Raw genomic sequence first — 14,202 nt, 5'->3', positions numbered from 1 at the left:
TCAAATGGCTAATCCATGGTCCTGACTTCTGCATGTTAGGCTGAATATCTGCATAGGACATACATACTGTATGTACAAGAGTATATGGTTATCACCTAAACTGGAGGAGGTCGTGATCAGCGACTGGGCACACAAACCTGTCCTCCCACAGAACATAGAAGAGCATGAGACTCTTAATCTCAGGGTCATGGATTTGAGCCCCACAATGGGCAAAAATATTTCTGTATTGCAGAGGGTTGAGCCAGATGGCTTTTGTGGTCTCTTCCAACTCTACAATTCTGTGATTCTATGGAAATATGTGGGCTTCTGTCAGTGAAGACCAGCTCTGGTATAGAGGTATGGGGTAACAATTTACTGCTCCAAATGTTCAATAAAGCTAAAGGCATAATTCAAGTTACAGGCTATGTCATATTCATAACTCAAGATCTAAAGTAATTGTAAGGATACATTGTGGTGTGTGTGTGTGTGTGTGTGTGTGTGTGTGTTCAGTGTTAGGATTAATGGAATAGTTTAAGTGTGGCTGTTTTTTATATGCACAAATGAGACTGTAAATATTTTAAATAAATATTCCTCTCCCTCACTGTTCTGAAGCTGGCTCTTGTCTTATCGGTAAAAATATGGCTTTATTATTATTTGGGTCTGAAAATAATGCTAGACCAGTTTGCTACTGCTAGAACTTTAACAAATCTTACAATTAACTATGATACAGCAAGCAGTCACCTTTTTGAGGGGGGCGGCTATTCTGAAAATATTCATGGGAAAGTGATGGACACTAGATAGAATGACTCAATACATTCTCTTATTTCAGATTGTCTTCCTCTAGAGCAGACAGCTTGCTGGTATGAGACTCTCAGAGCATTTCTGAGAGCAGGATTAAGAGAGGCTGTTGTGCCAATGCTGTTCTCGGATTCACTAGGCTATATGGAACCAATTTGGTCCAACTGGCAATTAAAGTGCTCCAAGCAGAACTGCAAGGTCAGCTCCTGTATGAATCCGAAAGGTGGAACTTTAAGCTAAAGTCTGACATAGATATAGTCCAGAATAACTTCTCAAGAAAGCTATTAGCTCATTTAATTCCATCCCTAGGGCAGCGGGGAGAGCTGAAAACAGGACAGTCTGTACGTGCGTACTGAACTGATTGGCAAAAGACCTCATCTCAGCTGTCTTACAAGTGGGAGCAGACTTTACATGCTCCATGGGGGTGTAGTTGAAAACTACTCACAAGTTATCCTCCTCTGCTGTGCAATTTAAATACAGGCCCCACATGGTATGGAGTCATTACACTGTGAGTTTTCCTACCCCTGACAGCCGCCGCCAATGAACTTGGGCAGAGACTGGAAAATTCACGGTGTAATGATGTCACATAACATCACACTGGGGAATGTAGTTCCATGTTACGGGGCGGGGAAAGAAAAGCCACAGTGGGGATGCCTGTGTCCCTGTCACACATGCAACATCTGCTGTCTCACTTCTGAGGGATGCAGCCATTCATGTTGTCAAGGGCTCCCAGGCTTACTTAAATTTAGTAGTCACCTCTAGACAATATTCATTTCTGTTGAAGATGCTAGGATCAATGTTTATTAAAGTGATGGAAGAGGGGATTTTAAATATTGCCATCTATCAAGAACTTGTTCCGGAACACATTGCTTCAGTCTTTATCATGCCTTTGCAAACATGCCCATGGAAAGATTACTAACATGTTTTAGCAATGGTCTTCACGACTATTTTGAGTATCATATATTAGGTTGCAAATTAAATGGATGTCAGATAGTTCAGCAGCTATAAAGGCACAAAAAAGGTTTTCTGTCCTTGCCCCTTCTAGGAATAAAAGTGAAGAAGTTCAACACTATTTGTGCACAGTTGTTTGGATGAAGAGATGCAGTTCAGTGGCAGAGCGAGTGCTTTGTGTGACAAAGGTCCCACTCAGATTCAATCCCTGGCATCTCTGGGCAGGGCTGGGAAATACTCCCTGTCTGAAACCATGGACTCATAACAACATCAAATGATTGCTAAGTGATTGGGTTGTCCCAGCCACCTGACCATGCTGTCCTGCAGGGTTGGGGATGAATAGCCCCACCTCTGCCCTAGAGAACTGCTGTCAGTGTAGGCAAGAATGAGTTAAATGGAGCAATGGTCTGATTAAGTACAGGCAGCTTTCTATGTTTCTGTGTTCCTAGAAATCTTTAAAAGAATGGACATTTAAACATGGAATGAAAGACCTTTTTGGTCATACTCAGCTACATTGTCGCTTACGCTCATATAGCTAATGCTGTCAACAACAGCAACTACAACAACAAAACAACAATAGAGTGACTTTTTAAAAGCCTATAGATCACATTTAATACTGTCTATTTTGGCAATGCTACATTTTAAAAATTGAAAGTGTGTGTGGTGGTGACAACAAAACTTTCCATACTCAAAGCATTCAGAATTTAAGGTAAAGACCTTTCCTGCCGCCCCACATTGTTATGAGAGGAGACAGACATAAGGACCCAGTTGATATTACCTTTTTTTTTTTTGGCTTTCTCCTTCACCCCTACCCTGTAATCAACTAGCACTGCTGTCCCTGGTAGGGGGAGGGAAGCAGCCCCAAGATGCTTTTAATATCACACTCACATCTCCTCTGTTTACCAAGAGATGGCAGCTCTCTTCTTAATATGAGCCCTTGTCAAGGAAAGCCCACAGCTAATCTTGCCATTCCACTTACACTGCCTGCAAAGCCTCAATTCCATTTTTCATAAAGGTTTGTATGAACAAATCTCTTCCCATTAATCCCATACCTCCCTTCAGATTCTGCACATGCATCTCTGCATAAAGCAGCCTTTTCTTCCTCTTGCAGTTAAAAGATTTAGGGATAACAGAAACCTTTTGAACACAGGACATTGTGCTTGAATATATGTGTATATAATACACAACTACATAAAAACGAGCCTATCAGGAATGGCACCACAGAGGGATCCAGTGGGCTGTGGAATGTCTTGTTTAATGAAAGGGATGTACTCCTACAAGTTGGTTGAAAATGCTTGGCTCAGAGCCCTTATAAGCAATGTGAACTCACTCTGATAATATCTTCTGTTTGAGTGCTGCTACTAACCAAAGAAAAACAGCCTGAGGGCATATAATCATTTAAGATTGGGTATGCTAAGAACTATGCCACTGCAATGTGACAAAATCAGATCAGCATGCAGCAACATTACACTGGCATAGGACCACAGAACAGCCCTTCCTATATCAGATAGCAACCTTAGCTTCACCAGGCTTTTTAAGAATTTGCATATGAAAAGAAATACAATTAAACTACCATCACACAAAAGTACTGCACCTTACATTGTCCTTAATTCAATTCGGCAACATTTGTCTACCAATACTAGTCCAATACTCAGTTGGAAACTGTGAGGACACAGAGGCAATTGCCCCTCTCCACATTTTCAGACCTGAGTTATTCAGGTTCCGTTATTAAACAATTGTTTTAACAGTTATTAAAATAACTTGTTTGTTTGTCTACCTAGGATCAGACATTACATGTTTATGGATCTTGTGCCCGAAGTTCTCGAACATTTTGTAAAGAGGAACCACTAAAAGTTCTCCAGGATTTGCCAGGCTTGCCTTCTTTTTTACATCTTGAAGGCAAGGGAAAGTCATAGCTCAGTGGCAGAGCACATGTGTTTTGTGTAAACAACCCAAGGTTCAATATCCAGCTTCTCTAGGCAGAGCTGGGAAAATACTCCTGTCTTATACTATCTATAAGCATTCCAAAGTTGTGTTCTTATCACACGTCACCCAATACCCACAATCCATGAGAAGAGCTTTACTGGGTCAGGTTATTATTTTTTAATATAATTTTTATTTATTTTCCATTTAATATTATACATTCACATCATCTTTATCCACTATACCGCCTTGGCTCTTAGAGCCTATTGACTTCCTTCCCTCCTGCCTCATGGCTTTCAAAATTAACCTTTACTGGATCAGATTAATGCCCTTCTAGCAAAGTATTCTAATCCAGATGTTCTGGAAGCTCACACTCACAGCCAGGGCACAAAGGTAATGACTATCCCCTGATATGTATCTTCAGGGAATATGCAAGCAAACTGCTGTGGCCAGCAAAGCATTCTCAGATCCACATTTGCATCTCTGTCACCATGATTGCCCATACACATGTGCATGTACAGCCAGCCCAACATTTCTGTGTTGTTGTGCTGTGCAACTGTGGACTGGGGTTACGAGAACTCAAAGCATGAACACACTGCAGTGCAAAGATCAGAATCATAATAACACCTGTAATGTTGAAGCAACATAGTTCTAGTTTCCTACTGTTGAATCCTTACTCACCACATTGGATTCAGTCCTAAAGACTGCAGCATTTAAGAATGGTTCGGTTGTGTGACAGTATCAGCTTGTTATTTTTATACCCTAACAAAGCTACCCCAATTATTCTCCTTCTGATACAAAATCTATAGTTGACCCGTAGTCTTGCTTGATGACGGATAGGACGGCAGGATGTGGCTAGAGCTGTTGTCTATTTATAAATGGACACTAAGTTGATATTTGTAAGATCCTGTATCATGAAAGTAACACGTAGAAGCTTTTAATATGGAAGTAACTGCAAGTGATTGGATTACAGGTGTGGATAGCCCTTGACTCAAGTATCACTGATGATCTTTCCAAAGATGAGCAATTCAGGTTCTAAACACACCAATATTTTATTTTTAACAGCCGATGAATTAATGAAGGTGATGCAAGAGAAAACCATTAAAAAAATTGAATTGCTTTAACAATAACTCAGATTTGTATCCACACAAACAGGCAGTATTACATACTTTGGTATCCTTTGAAGGTGCTCAACAGTGCAGATCACTTATAAATTGATAAGATCCAATAAATAAAAGGCAAGGCTGTTATGGTAGGACCCACTGTTTCACAACAGTTTTCTAGAATCCTCCTGATCAGTACTGCTGACTGGATCTTCTGGACCCAAGACACGATCTGTATTCAGCATCCCTTTCCCCTGCAGAATGCAATCCTTGACCATACGACTAACATTATGGGATCCCCAACCCACAGTACATCTAATCAGCTGGGACATCAGATGCAGGGCCTCTGAAAAGCCCTACTGGCTGAAAAACTGAGCAGCAGTTTCTAAACTACACCCCCCCCCCCAAAAAAAGCTAGGAGCACAACATGGACACATGAATAAAACAGCTGGTTATAAAACTGGGAGCTTTGTCTGAGCTACAGGCAAGTAATTACTAGCAAGTCACAGCTGTGCCCGATCACATGAGCAGGTGAAAATGTGATTGTGATGGGGTGTGATCACACCCTCATCATGCCCCCCCCCCCATTCTTCCCATGAGAATTTGCTCAATGCTACTCAAAAGTGGGATTATTTGCTCCAAGAAGAGTTGAGCAACTTGCCCTTGGGAGGCCTCTTTTTAAAAAAACACATACAAGCAGAACAGGGGTGGGGAGGGAAGCTAGCAAGGCTTTTTGTAGTCAAAAGACAAAGAGCAAGGACCGCTGTCAAAGGTGACAATGACATCTAAACAAATTGAGGGGACTTTCTGAAGAGACCTTCAGGACACCAAACAGCAATCCCTTTTCCAGATCTGAAAGACAAGGCAAAAGAAAACGATATTTTGCAGAAAGTGGATATTGGAGCAGGTCATCTTTACTATGATTCTGAATGGCTGGCCCGCATCACATCTAGATAAATGTCACGTAACTAAAAGCTTAAAACATTGCTTTCTGCAAAAAGGATTTTATTTCCAGTTGAGGATTTCACTACTATTCCCTCTCGCAGCTAATCCATTATAGTGCCCTTTCTCGTCCTCTCTTGTGTACAGGGCAGCCTGGCTTACACTCATGGCAGGAAAACGGCTAAACAGCATTTCTCTCCATCAAATGGGTATTGAAATTGGTCTCTTGTGCAGAGTTATTGGTTTCATGTTTGAGGCTGTAGCAGTAATATGCAGTGTTTATGGGAAGAGGCAATAACAGGAGAAGCTAAATGAGATGGAAGCAGTGCTCTACCTGTATATGCTCTGTAAAGGGGATGGGGCAAAATTCAAAGAACAGCACAGAGGGCTTGAAGGGGACCCTTCCCCCAGTTGCACTTTTCTCCTTGAAGTTGCTTTGCACTCCCCATACCACATTTAATCAATCAATCTTCCTCCCTCTCAAGCACCAGTTACATGGACGCAGCAGTGAGTGACACCCATGTCTGCAGCCTCACATCTAGTTTGGTCCTCTGTGGTCCATTGAATAGAGAACTGAACTGTGCAGTGGGACCGCCAGGGTTCAAGCAGTAATCTGACAGCCATGTATTTGAGAGGTCAATTGTAAGTCAGAGTTTGCCAGGCAAACTCCACAGGAAGCCTATGCATTAAACATACTAGCCCCTTGTGAATGTATTCGCTTCTAGGAAAACATGCCTGGCGGACTGGACTTGCACTCTCCACATCCACATAACTAAGCTATAGAGGCCCTTAGACCGTTAGTAAACAAAGGATTTAAAGGTATGCTAAAGGACGTGACAGAGTTTTGCAGAATCGTGCAAGGTGTGAAGAAAGTGGACAGAGTTTTACACCCTCTCATAATATATTAGAACCAAGGCTCATCCAGTTAAGCTGAAAGGTGGGAGATTCAGGACAAACAACAAAGAAGTACTTCTGCACAGTCAATGGCATTGCTGCCTGACCTGAGCAATTAGGGCTCTTCTGTTCACATGAGGATAGGAACCATGTTTTCCTCAGGCCTGTGAACATTGTGGCCAATAAATAGGGGGCTGGGTGAGGTTTATCCAAAGGTCTATTGGGAGAAACATTTATGAGCTACTTCTTACTTCCTTTATGTAACTTCTGCTCTGGAATAATGGAGTTCAGAGGTCAGCTGCCTTTGAATAAGCTTGCTAAATCCACATTTGATGAAAATGGACTCAGTTCCCGCAAATATAATTATTAATCTTTTGTACCCTTCCTTCTGGCCTAAGACCTTGAGAGTAACTATGAATCTGCTATTTATGAAATCATCTTCTTTTGTTTGTCTGGATTCTGTTTCTCCAGCGCCCCTGCTTCAAATAAATATCTTATTTTAAGTAAGCAATATAGAGTTCTGCCTGGGCTGTTTCAACTGTATTTTTGCCAAAGCTTTACGGTTGAGCCAGCAAAGGCAGCTGTATTATACAAGCTGAAGGTTCCCCCTTTTTTGCAAGGAGATTATTCACTGGCAGCAAACAATGGTATTCATCAAAAATAAAATGTCAGTTTTCACTATCAGTTTTGAGTCAGTATCACAATTGCTTGCAACTACGACAGGTGAAGTGTCCACATGGGCTTCCTTCCATGAAAACACGTTGTCAGCATTCTATTTAAATGCTTTCAACATACATTTGGAAAAGGCACCATATGGCCTTTCCTTGGGGGGGGGGGCGGAGAGAGAAACAAAGTACAATTTGAGTTTCAGGTCCTATGCAGGAGATAACCCTAACTGAACTCAAGAGTGCTTACTTCTGAGTAGACATGCATAGGTTTGTGCTGTAAAAAGCAGAGAACATCATATGTGAGCTGATCACACACACTTTTTCCTATGCACTAACTTTTTAGCAGTCATCTGGTCTGTCATGCACTTCACTGCTCTGTCACTACCATATGCCCAGCAAGCTCCTTTAAAAAAAATCTAAAAAAAACTTGCCTAACACAAGGTGGGAGGACAACTAAAAGTATGGTGACTGTATTCAAGAGTGAAAGCTTCAAAAAGATGAGGGGCCTACCCAAAAAAGTCAGCTCAAAGCAACAAAACAGGCATGCATATATATTAGCACTCAGTGTGATCATTACAGAACTAGATGGATGAATGATTTGATTCAGCATGAGGTCCTACTCATATACACTCTATCCCAGAGTGGGCCCAGCTACAAAGGTAACCCAGAAGTGAACACTTTTACAAAGAACAGCAAATAATACTATTATTTATTAGATTGATGAGATGGGGCTTTACGAAGTACAGGACACATCCTAGCCCTTAGACGCTCACAAACTAAACAGTATACTTGGAAAAACATAGTATGTGTTACTAACACGTAGTTTCTGCATGTTAGTAACACATACTATGCAGCCAAAGAAATTAGGCACTCTTGCTTGGCCTTGTGAAAACGCTTGCCTGATGCTTCTAAACCAAGTAAGAGAAGAGATGCTCTGTGATTGGGAGGAAAGTGGGTGGGGAGAGCAAAACCAACCCTTATTTCTTTTACACCCTCGGAGAAAAAGCAAAAAACAGATTTCCATCCTCTATGAAGAAACAGGCAGCTATTTCACAAACTGTACATCCAAAATGACAGCATCCTTACCTTCTCATTCCCTCCCACCCCCTTACTTGGAACCAGCCTCTTGGATCGACTACTGGATGATATGCCTGAATGGGCTGAGACAGTCTGAAAATCGAAGGCTTCCCCAGGGTGCCATTCCTGATGGAATTAGCAGCAGGAGCTGAAAGCTGCATGCAGATAACTTTTTCTTCTTCTTGAAGTGTGTGTAGTGGGGGGAGTGACTACAACATTTGGATTTGAATAGGAGGGTGATTAGAATAACAGGTTATGCTCTGTCAGAAAGCCTGAGTGTCCTGCAATGTAAATAAATGAGAAATTAGCCTTTCAAGCCTTCTACACTATGAGATTTATGTACCATGGAGCTGGGGAAGATGATCACCAATAAGGCTTATGGTAAATATTTGAGTGTGCACACTAGGCAGTTAACTCTCCTGTATATAGGGAAAGACATCACAGGAGTTCATCCTACCTGACAAAGAACTTAAAACACAATCCTGCTGCTCTTGAAGGACTTTGGCCTCAATTACCCATACTATAGAACTGATAACCATCGTGAAAGCACATCTTGCTCCTGAGCCCAAAATGCCTGTGTTCAGACTGCCATCCTGAACTGCCTTGTCAGGGAGTGAGCGCCCTTGAACTCAACAGGAGTTACGTTTGACTAAACACGCCTAAGACTGTGCTGCAAATCCCCAGCTGCTTCCCCAAGCCCAGATTGATTGAGAAGACATGTCATGAGTAGCTTGGACTTGAGAAAAGGCAATTGGCAGGAAGGATAGGTGGGCAAGGATGCTTGAGGAAAAGAGCAGGGGATGTTAAAAAAAAACAACACTAAAAACTGGAGCAATATGTGGGAAATGGAGAGGCTGGCCAGGACTTATGAGAGTTATTTTCTAAAACATGTAGAGGGCACTAGGTTGAAGTCTGCTGCAAACAACACTTAACTTAAATTGAGCTCCATGCTTCAGGTTTGCAGAGGCCCTTGAGCAAGCTGTCTTCAGTGAGCTGCACTCCTTCTTCTTTGCCACTGACCATTTCTTTTCCCTCTCCCTTTGTGCATAATCTGTACCACAAGCCCCTAAGGAGGCGGGTGATGGGAGCAGAAGCCCCCATTAATTTTTCTTATCACTCCTCACTTGAAGAGGGCAGGTGAACAGGCAGCAAGGAGCAAGAGCCAGTCATAAGCGTCAGTAGCAAAGGTCTGGCTGGCATGTGGTCTTTGACCAGTGCCCGGTTATGCTAACCTTTGATGGGCTTTATGCTATTTGGGAGGGCATCATTTAAGAGACATGGGATAAAGGGAGTGGGATAGTGTATATAGAGCCATGAAATGCACAATCTAAAAAAAGAAAAGTGATAGCCACATGAAGCTTAAAAAAAAGAGGAACCAAAAATAAAGTGCCACAGGGACAAGATGATGCATAAGGCTTAGAGACAAGAGGGGCTAGAGGAATGGAACAGAAGATAAAAGCCACAGGAATATTCTGGCAGTTATAGTTCCTTTTCTCACTGAAACATTGTGACCTGGTGATCTGATGAGACAACAAGGGCCAATAAGTAGTGTGTATTGATTTGAACCAGCTAGTTCTTTTTAACTGCAGAGTTTCGAGTTCCTGTTGCATTGCTCTATTGAATTTATAGATCTAAGTAAAGTTTGATTGTGTTTATTTGCAATAAATTCCACATAATTTGATTGCTATATTCCTAGTCAACTTCATTAAGATCTCGTGACCATCCTTAGTGGTCAATATAAGTCTGCTATTAAAGTTTCTGTGGTGAATAGAAACTTGTGCAGCAAAAGGCAGGTTGGTATAAGCAATTATATATTCCAGACTGTAAATGTTACTGTGTTCACTTTTGTTGGTTGGAAAAGAAAAATAGGTATATAAAAAGAGAATTCCTGGATGCCTAGATCCAAGTTTTGGGCAAGTACTCTTTGGTGAGAGAACCCCAGCAGAGACTTAAAGTCTGGACATATGCAGCAAAGTAAAGTGTGGAAATATACAGGCAGTTAGACCTTTAAAATAGCCCCTTCTAAGTTGCTTCTAAAGTTCCTCTCTTACCTTAGCATAGAAAGAGACCAGACATTTGGTAAGTTAAAAATGGTTTACTTACAAACTCTTCAAAGGTCAGATTCATATGCTTTTCTGTACAACAGTAAGAAAATGGAGGCAGTAAAACTCAGGTTCAAAAGTGATAAATGTTTCTAAATTATTTGTATGGAAACACAAAGATGGCTTGCTTAAGCCACACGGTCTGGGCTTGGATCAGCCAGCCCAAGCCTCCTTCCTGGTAGGATTCACATGGTGGAATGGGAGAACAAAGGCTTGATAACCCAAGGTAAGGGCTAGCTGAGTCTGGCAGGACATCTTACTCTATGGTCTTAACCCCATCATACATTTTGGTTATAAGAGGCAAGTATAATCCAAATGAAACAATACATTTTAAAAAGCATGGGGGAAGAGATCAGAGTATCAAGTATTGCTTTTTTTTAATGAAAACTTCAAAAGAAGCTTTCAACTTAGTTTGGATTTTACATCTCACTCATATGCAGCACTAGGCTATTGGTTTAGTATTGATTTAGATTGCAGAATCTAGCTCCTGAATACCTAAACACAGTTCCTGCACAATTTTTGCTTTTCTTGTCAGTCTCCCACCCAAGTGTTGGGCAGCCCCAAACCTGCTTAGCTTGTAAGATCAGACAAGCTCACAGCTTGAAATGTGATGGCAATTTTAAAAATGATTAAACTCACTGCAACCTATTACAGCTGTTCCAGGAAACAAGGATTCACCTTGAACAGCATCCAAAAGAAGAGCAAAACTCCCAACTTCACAAAATATAAACAATATTGAATACCCACAAGCCATATACAAACAGTGACTCTGATCCATAGCTGTCATCTTACAGATTTGAAAATAAGGGACCAGCAGCCTTGAAATTAAGGGACCAGCGGCCAAAATAAGGGACCTGCAGCCTCACCTGTTCCAGGCACTCCAGTCTTCCTGTCCTCCTGCAGTCTGGTCAAACTCATGCTGGTAGCTTCGAGAACACTGTCCAACCAACTTTGTAACCAGAGGTTCAACTGAATAGAATCTGAATCACATGCACCACAAGGCCTATGCAGCCTCAACTTAAGATGGCTCCCCGGCCTGGCTTTGCACTGCAAAGTTTGCAGCAGCACGTGCAACAAAATGGCATCCAGCATTCAAAAAACCCCTCAGCTTGCATTAACTAGCCACACACAAGGCATGCAAGCTCCACCCCCAGTCGTTCTTAGACTTCTTATTGGGTGAGCAATACAGCCAAGCAACACAGTTGGAGCCTCCCTCCTCCCTGGCCGGCAGGAAGGGAGGGAGAGGAGCTGCTTCCTTTGAAATTTAAGGGACATCATTTAAGCGACATTTAAGGAACATCCATCAATAAGGGACAGCAGCAGGACATGGCGCTGGAATAAGGAACTGTCCCTTCAAATAAGGGACACTTGACAGCTATGCTCTGATCCAGCTATGCAAGTGCACTGTAGCAAGTGCTGCACACATAGCCCATGCCAGATAATCAGAAATCATGGTGGATGAAGGATCTGACATGTGGGGAGATGGACTACAAACTGACAGTGTTCTGACCTGGACTACATGCAACACAGCTTGGCAGATGCATCGGGGGGAACCAATTGTACGGTAACAACACCCATTGGTTCATACAGTTCCTCATTCTATTAGAGCTGGGGTGGCTAACATGTGTCTCTCCAGAAGTTGTTGGGACTCCAACTCCCATCAGCCCAAGCTGCTATGGCCAAATACAGACAGGAGCTGTAGTCCAGCAAATGCTTCTTTCTGGGGCTGGTGATCAACATGAAAAGTGTGCTTCATGAATTTTTAAAAAAGGTCTCTGATCCTTCCATGTTATTAGCAGGCCCATGGTAGCAAGATGCTTGTTGAGCCGATCTCTCTTAGCTCGCTCAGAAGGCTTTTGCTTCCATGTCTTCTCCCCCAAAAACAAAGTTTTGCACATCAGACAAGTAGTTGCAGCCAATGATAGGGAAGAATGAGAGTGATAATTTAAGTTTAAAGACTTACCCTAACCTAGGAATGCGCAGACCTGTTGGTTTTGATTTCTCTCAAGTTCTCACTTTTCCAATTTTAAGTTCTCCATATTTCTGTTATCAGTTTGAGAATTGAGAAAAACAAGTCCTCTTGTAAATTCAGCAGCATTTGAATTGTATGCAATTTTACTTAATAGACACATTTTTACACATTGATTTTTCCTTTATATAATGCACTTTTACATGCTATTTTCACTAATATGCACACTTTAGTCTAGCAAGCACATTTCTTAACACTTTTATGTGACTGGAGAAATGTGCTGCAAAATTCAGAGGGTGTGTATTTCAAAGGGTGGTTGTCTCTTGGTTCACGTATTCTATCAGAAAGTACAAATTAGGTAGGTTCACCTTTAAACGTGAACTGAATAGCATTTCTCCCCCCATTCCTAACCTTCCTGCGGATGCCAAGTGTCTGAGACCCTCTTGGAGATAAGCCTTGCTTCTTCCTTCTCTGTGCCAATGGGGAAATGGCCGCTCAGCTGATCTTCAGGTTAACACCACTGTTGATAGGTGTGGTGGTTTCATGTGGAGCACGGTCAACACCATCTCTGGGAAGCAAAAGAGGCTGGGGAAGGTGCAGGATGCTGAACCTATTTCAGTCACTATGGTGACAGGATGCAAAGTCCTGTTTTGTAGAAGGAACACCAAGAGCTGTGGCCTGTCACACCGAGGTGGAGGAAGCTATTCGATCCACCTATTAAGGTACAAGAGCTCAGTGCTCCTTTGCATCCTGTCACCAAGTCTACATTGGACACACCAGACTAGAGAATCTAGCCACTCTAAATTCCTAAAGACATCATTTGGGGGCATTGAAAAGAAATAAAGACAAGCAATATGACCAGTGGGGAAACATGAAAGCATATTCATCCCTCAAGCTGAGTGTGGTATCTGATGAAGCAGTTCTGTTAACACAAGGACTCCTGGCTGTATAACAGAACTTTTCCTCTCTCTCCTCTCTCCACAAGGCTCCTAAATCTGTTCTGAGGTTCCCCCAAATCTCTGGAGAAGATTTGGAGAGGATGTGGTGGGTGCACAGACAGAGGAGAAGGGGGGTGGAGTTCCACGGGGCAAAAGAAAATCCTTGCACTAATGGAAATACCGGTACTTTGTTGGATACCATCCACTGTTTGCATGATACAGTATAAGTATGTGCAATCCCTACCAAGATTTCCCAAAGGCTGCCTTGCCATCTGCATTATTTTTGCTTCTGCCACCCCCGTCAAAAACCAAGTAGCTGCTCGGTTGGTCTTCCTCGCTGAATTCATCTAAAACAAGCTTTCTGAAACCTCACATTCCCTCCGTATCTTTCTCTGGAGCATGAGAAAAGTTGTGTCTGGGCCCCACTCTCTGACTCAGCGGATTAAATAGACTTTGTTGGGATTACAGCTGCCAATCAAGTTCAAGTGCATTTTTAATAGTTTAATTTGTGGCACAGGGTTTCAAATAAAATCATCAAGTGCAGTCGATTAAACTCATTAAGTCCTTACGGACTTGCCTGTGTGCAGTGCTGTTATCAGATTCCGAGACATGAGAATTAATTAGGCCTCTGTTATCCTTTGTATGGATTAGTGTGCTAGGCCCAGAGGCCTGGCGTTTTTCTGTGAATACACTAGGCCTATAATCTCTTTACCAGCCCTACTGGGAGAGGCAGCGGCCTAAAGAGATTTCTTCAACATTCCTCAAAGATCAAACTACAACCAATTTCACATTCTCTGACATTTTTATTTAAATAAAGTACTGTGCAAATAAGTCACTTTGCCCTGAAGAATACAGGAA

General features: G+C 42.1%; 1 protein-coding gene and 1 long non-coding RNA gene across 2 annotated transcripts in view; one reads left to right on the top strand and one right to left on the bottom strand.

The window, feature by feature from the left end:
* Nucleotides 1–4,839: 4,839 nt before the first annotated feature.
* LOC310700258 lies at nucleotides 4,840–11,208 on the bottom strand. Its single transcript, XR_014522541.1, has 3 exons — nucleotides 10,439–11,208; nucleotides 8,345–8,616; nucleotides 4,840–5,606 (listed from the first exon to the last, which is right to left on the bottom strand). It is a non-coding gene; the product is annotated as an uncharacterized lncRNA (long non-coding RNA).
* Nucleotides 11,209–13,053: 1,845 nt separating this feature from the next.
* The window catches only part of LOC310700189 (clathrin heavy chain 2-like), a 46,438-nt gene continuing 45,289 nt past the window's right edge, over nucleotides 13,054–14,202 (top strand). The window contains exon 1 of the mRNA XM_083489383.1: nucleotides 13,054–13,128. The gene's annotated coding sequence lies outside the window, so the exon portion shown is untranslated. The remainder of the gene's footprint in view (nucleotides 13,129–14,202) is intronic.

Source organism: Podarcis liolepis (assembly GCF_965112155.1).
Source record: "Podarcis liolepis genome assembly, chromosome: 2".
Taxonomy (NCBI): Eukaryota; Metazoa; Chordata; class Lepidosauria; order Squamata; family Lacertidae; genus Podarcis; species Podarcis liolepis.
The sequence above is the reverse complement of the archived record's forward strand: the minus strand, read 5'-3'. Positions and strand labels throughout refer to the sequence as shown.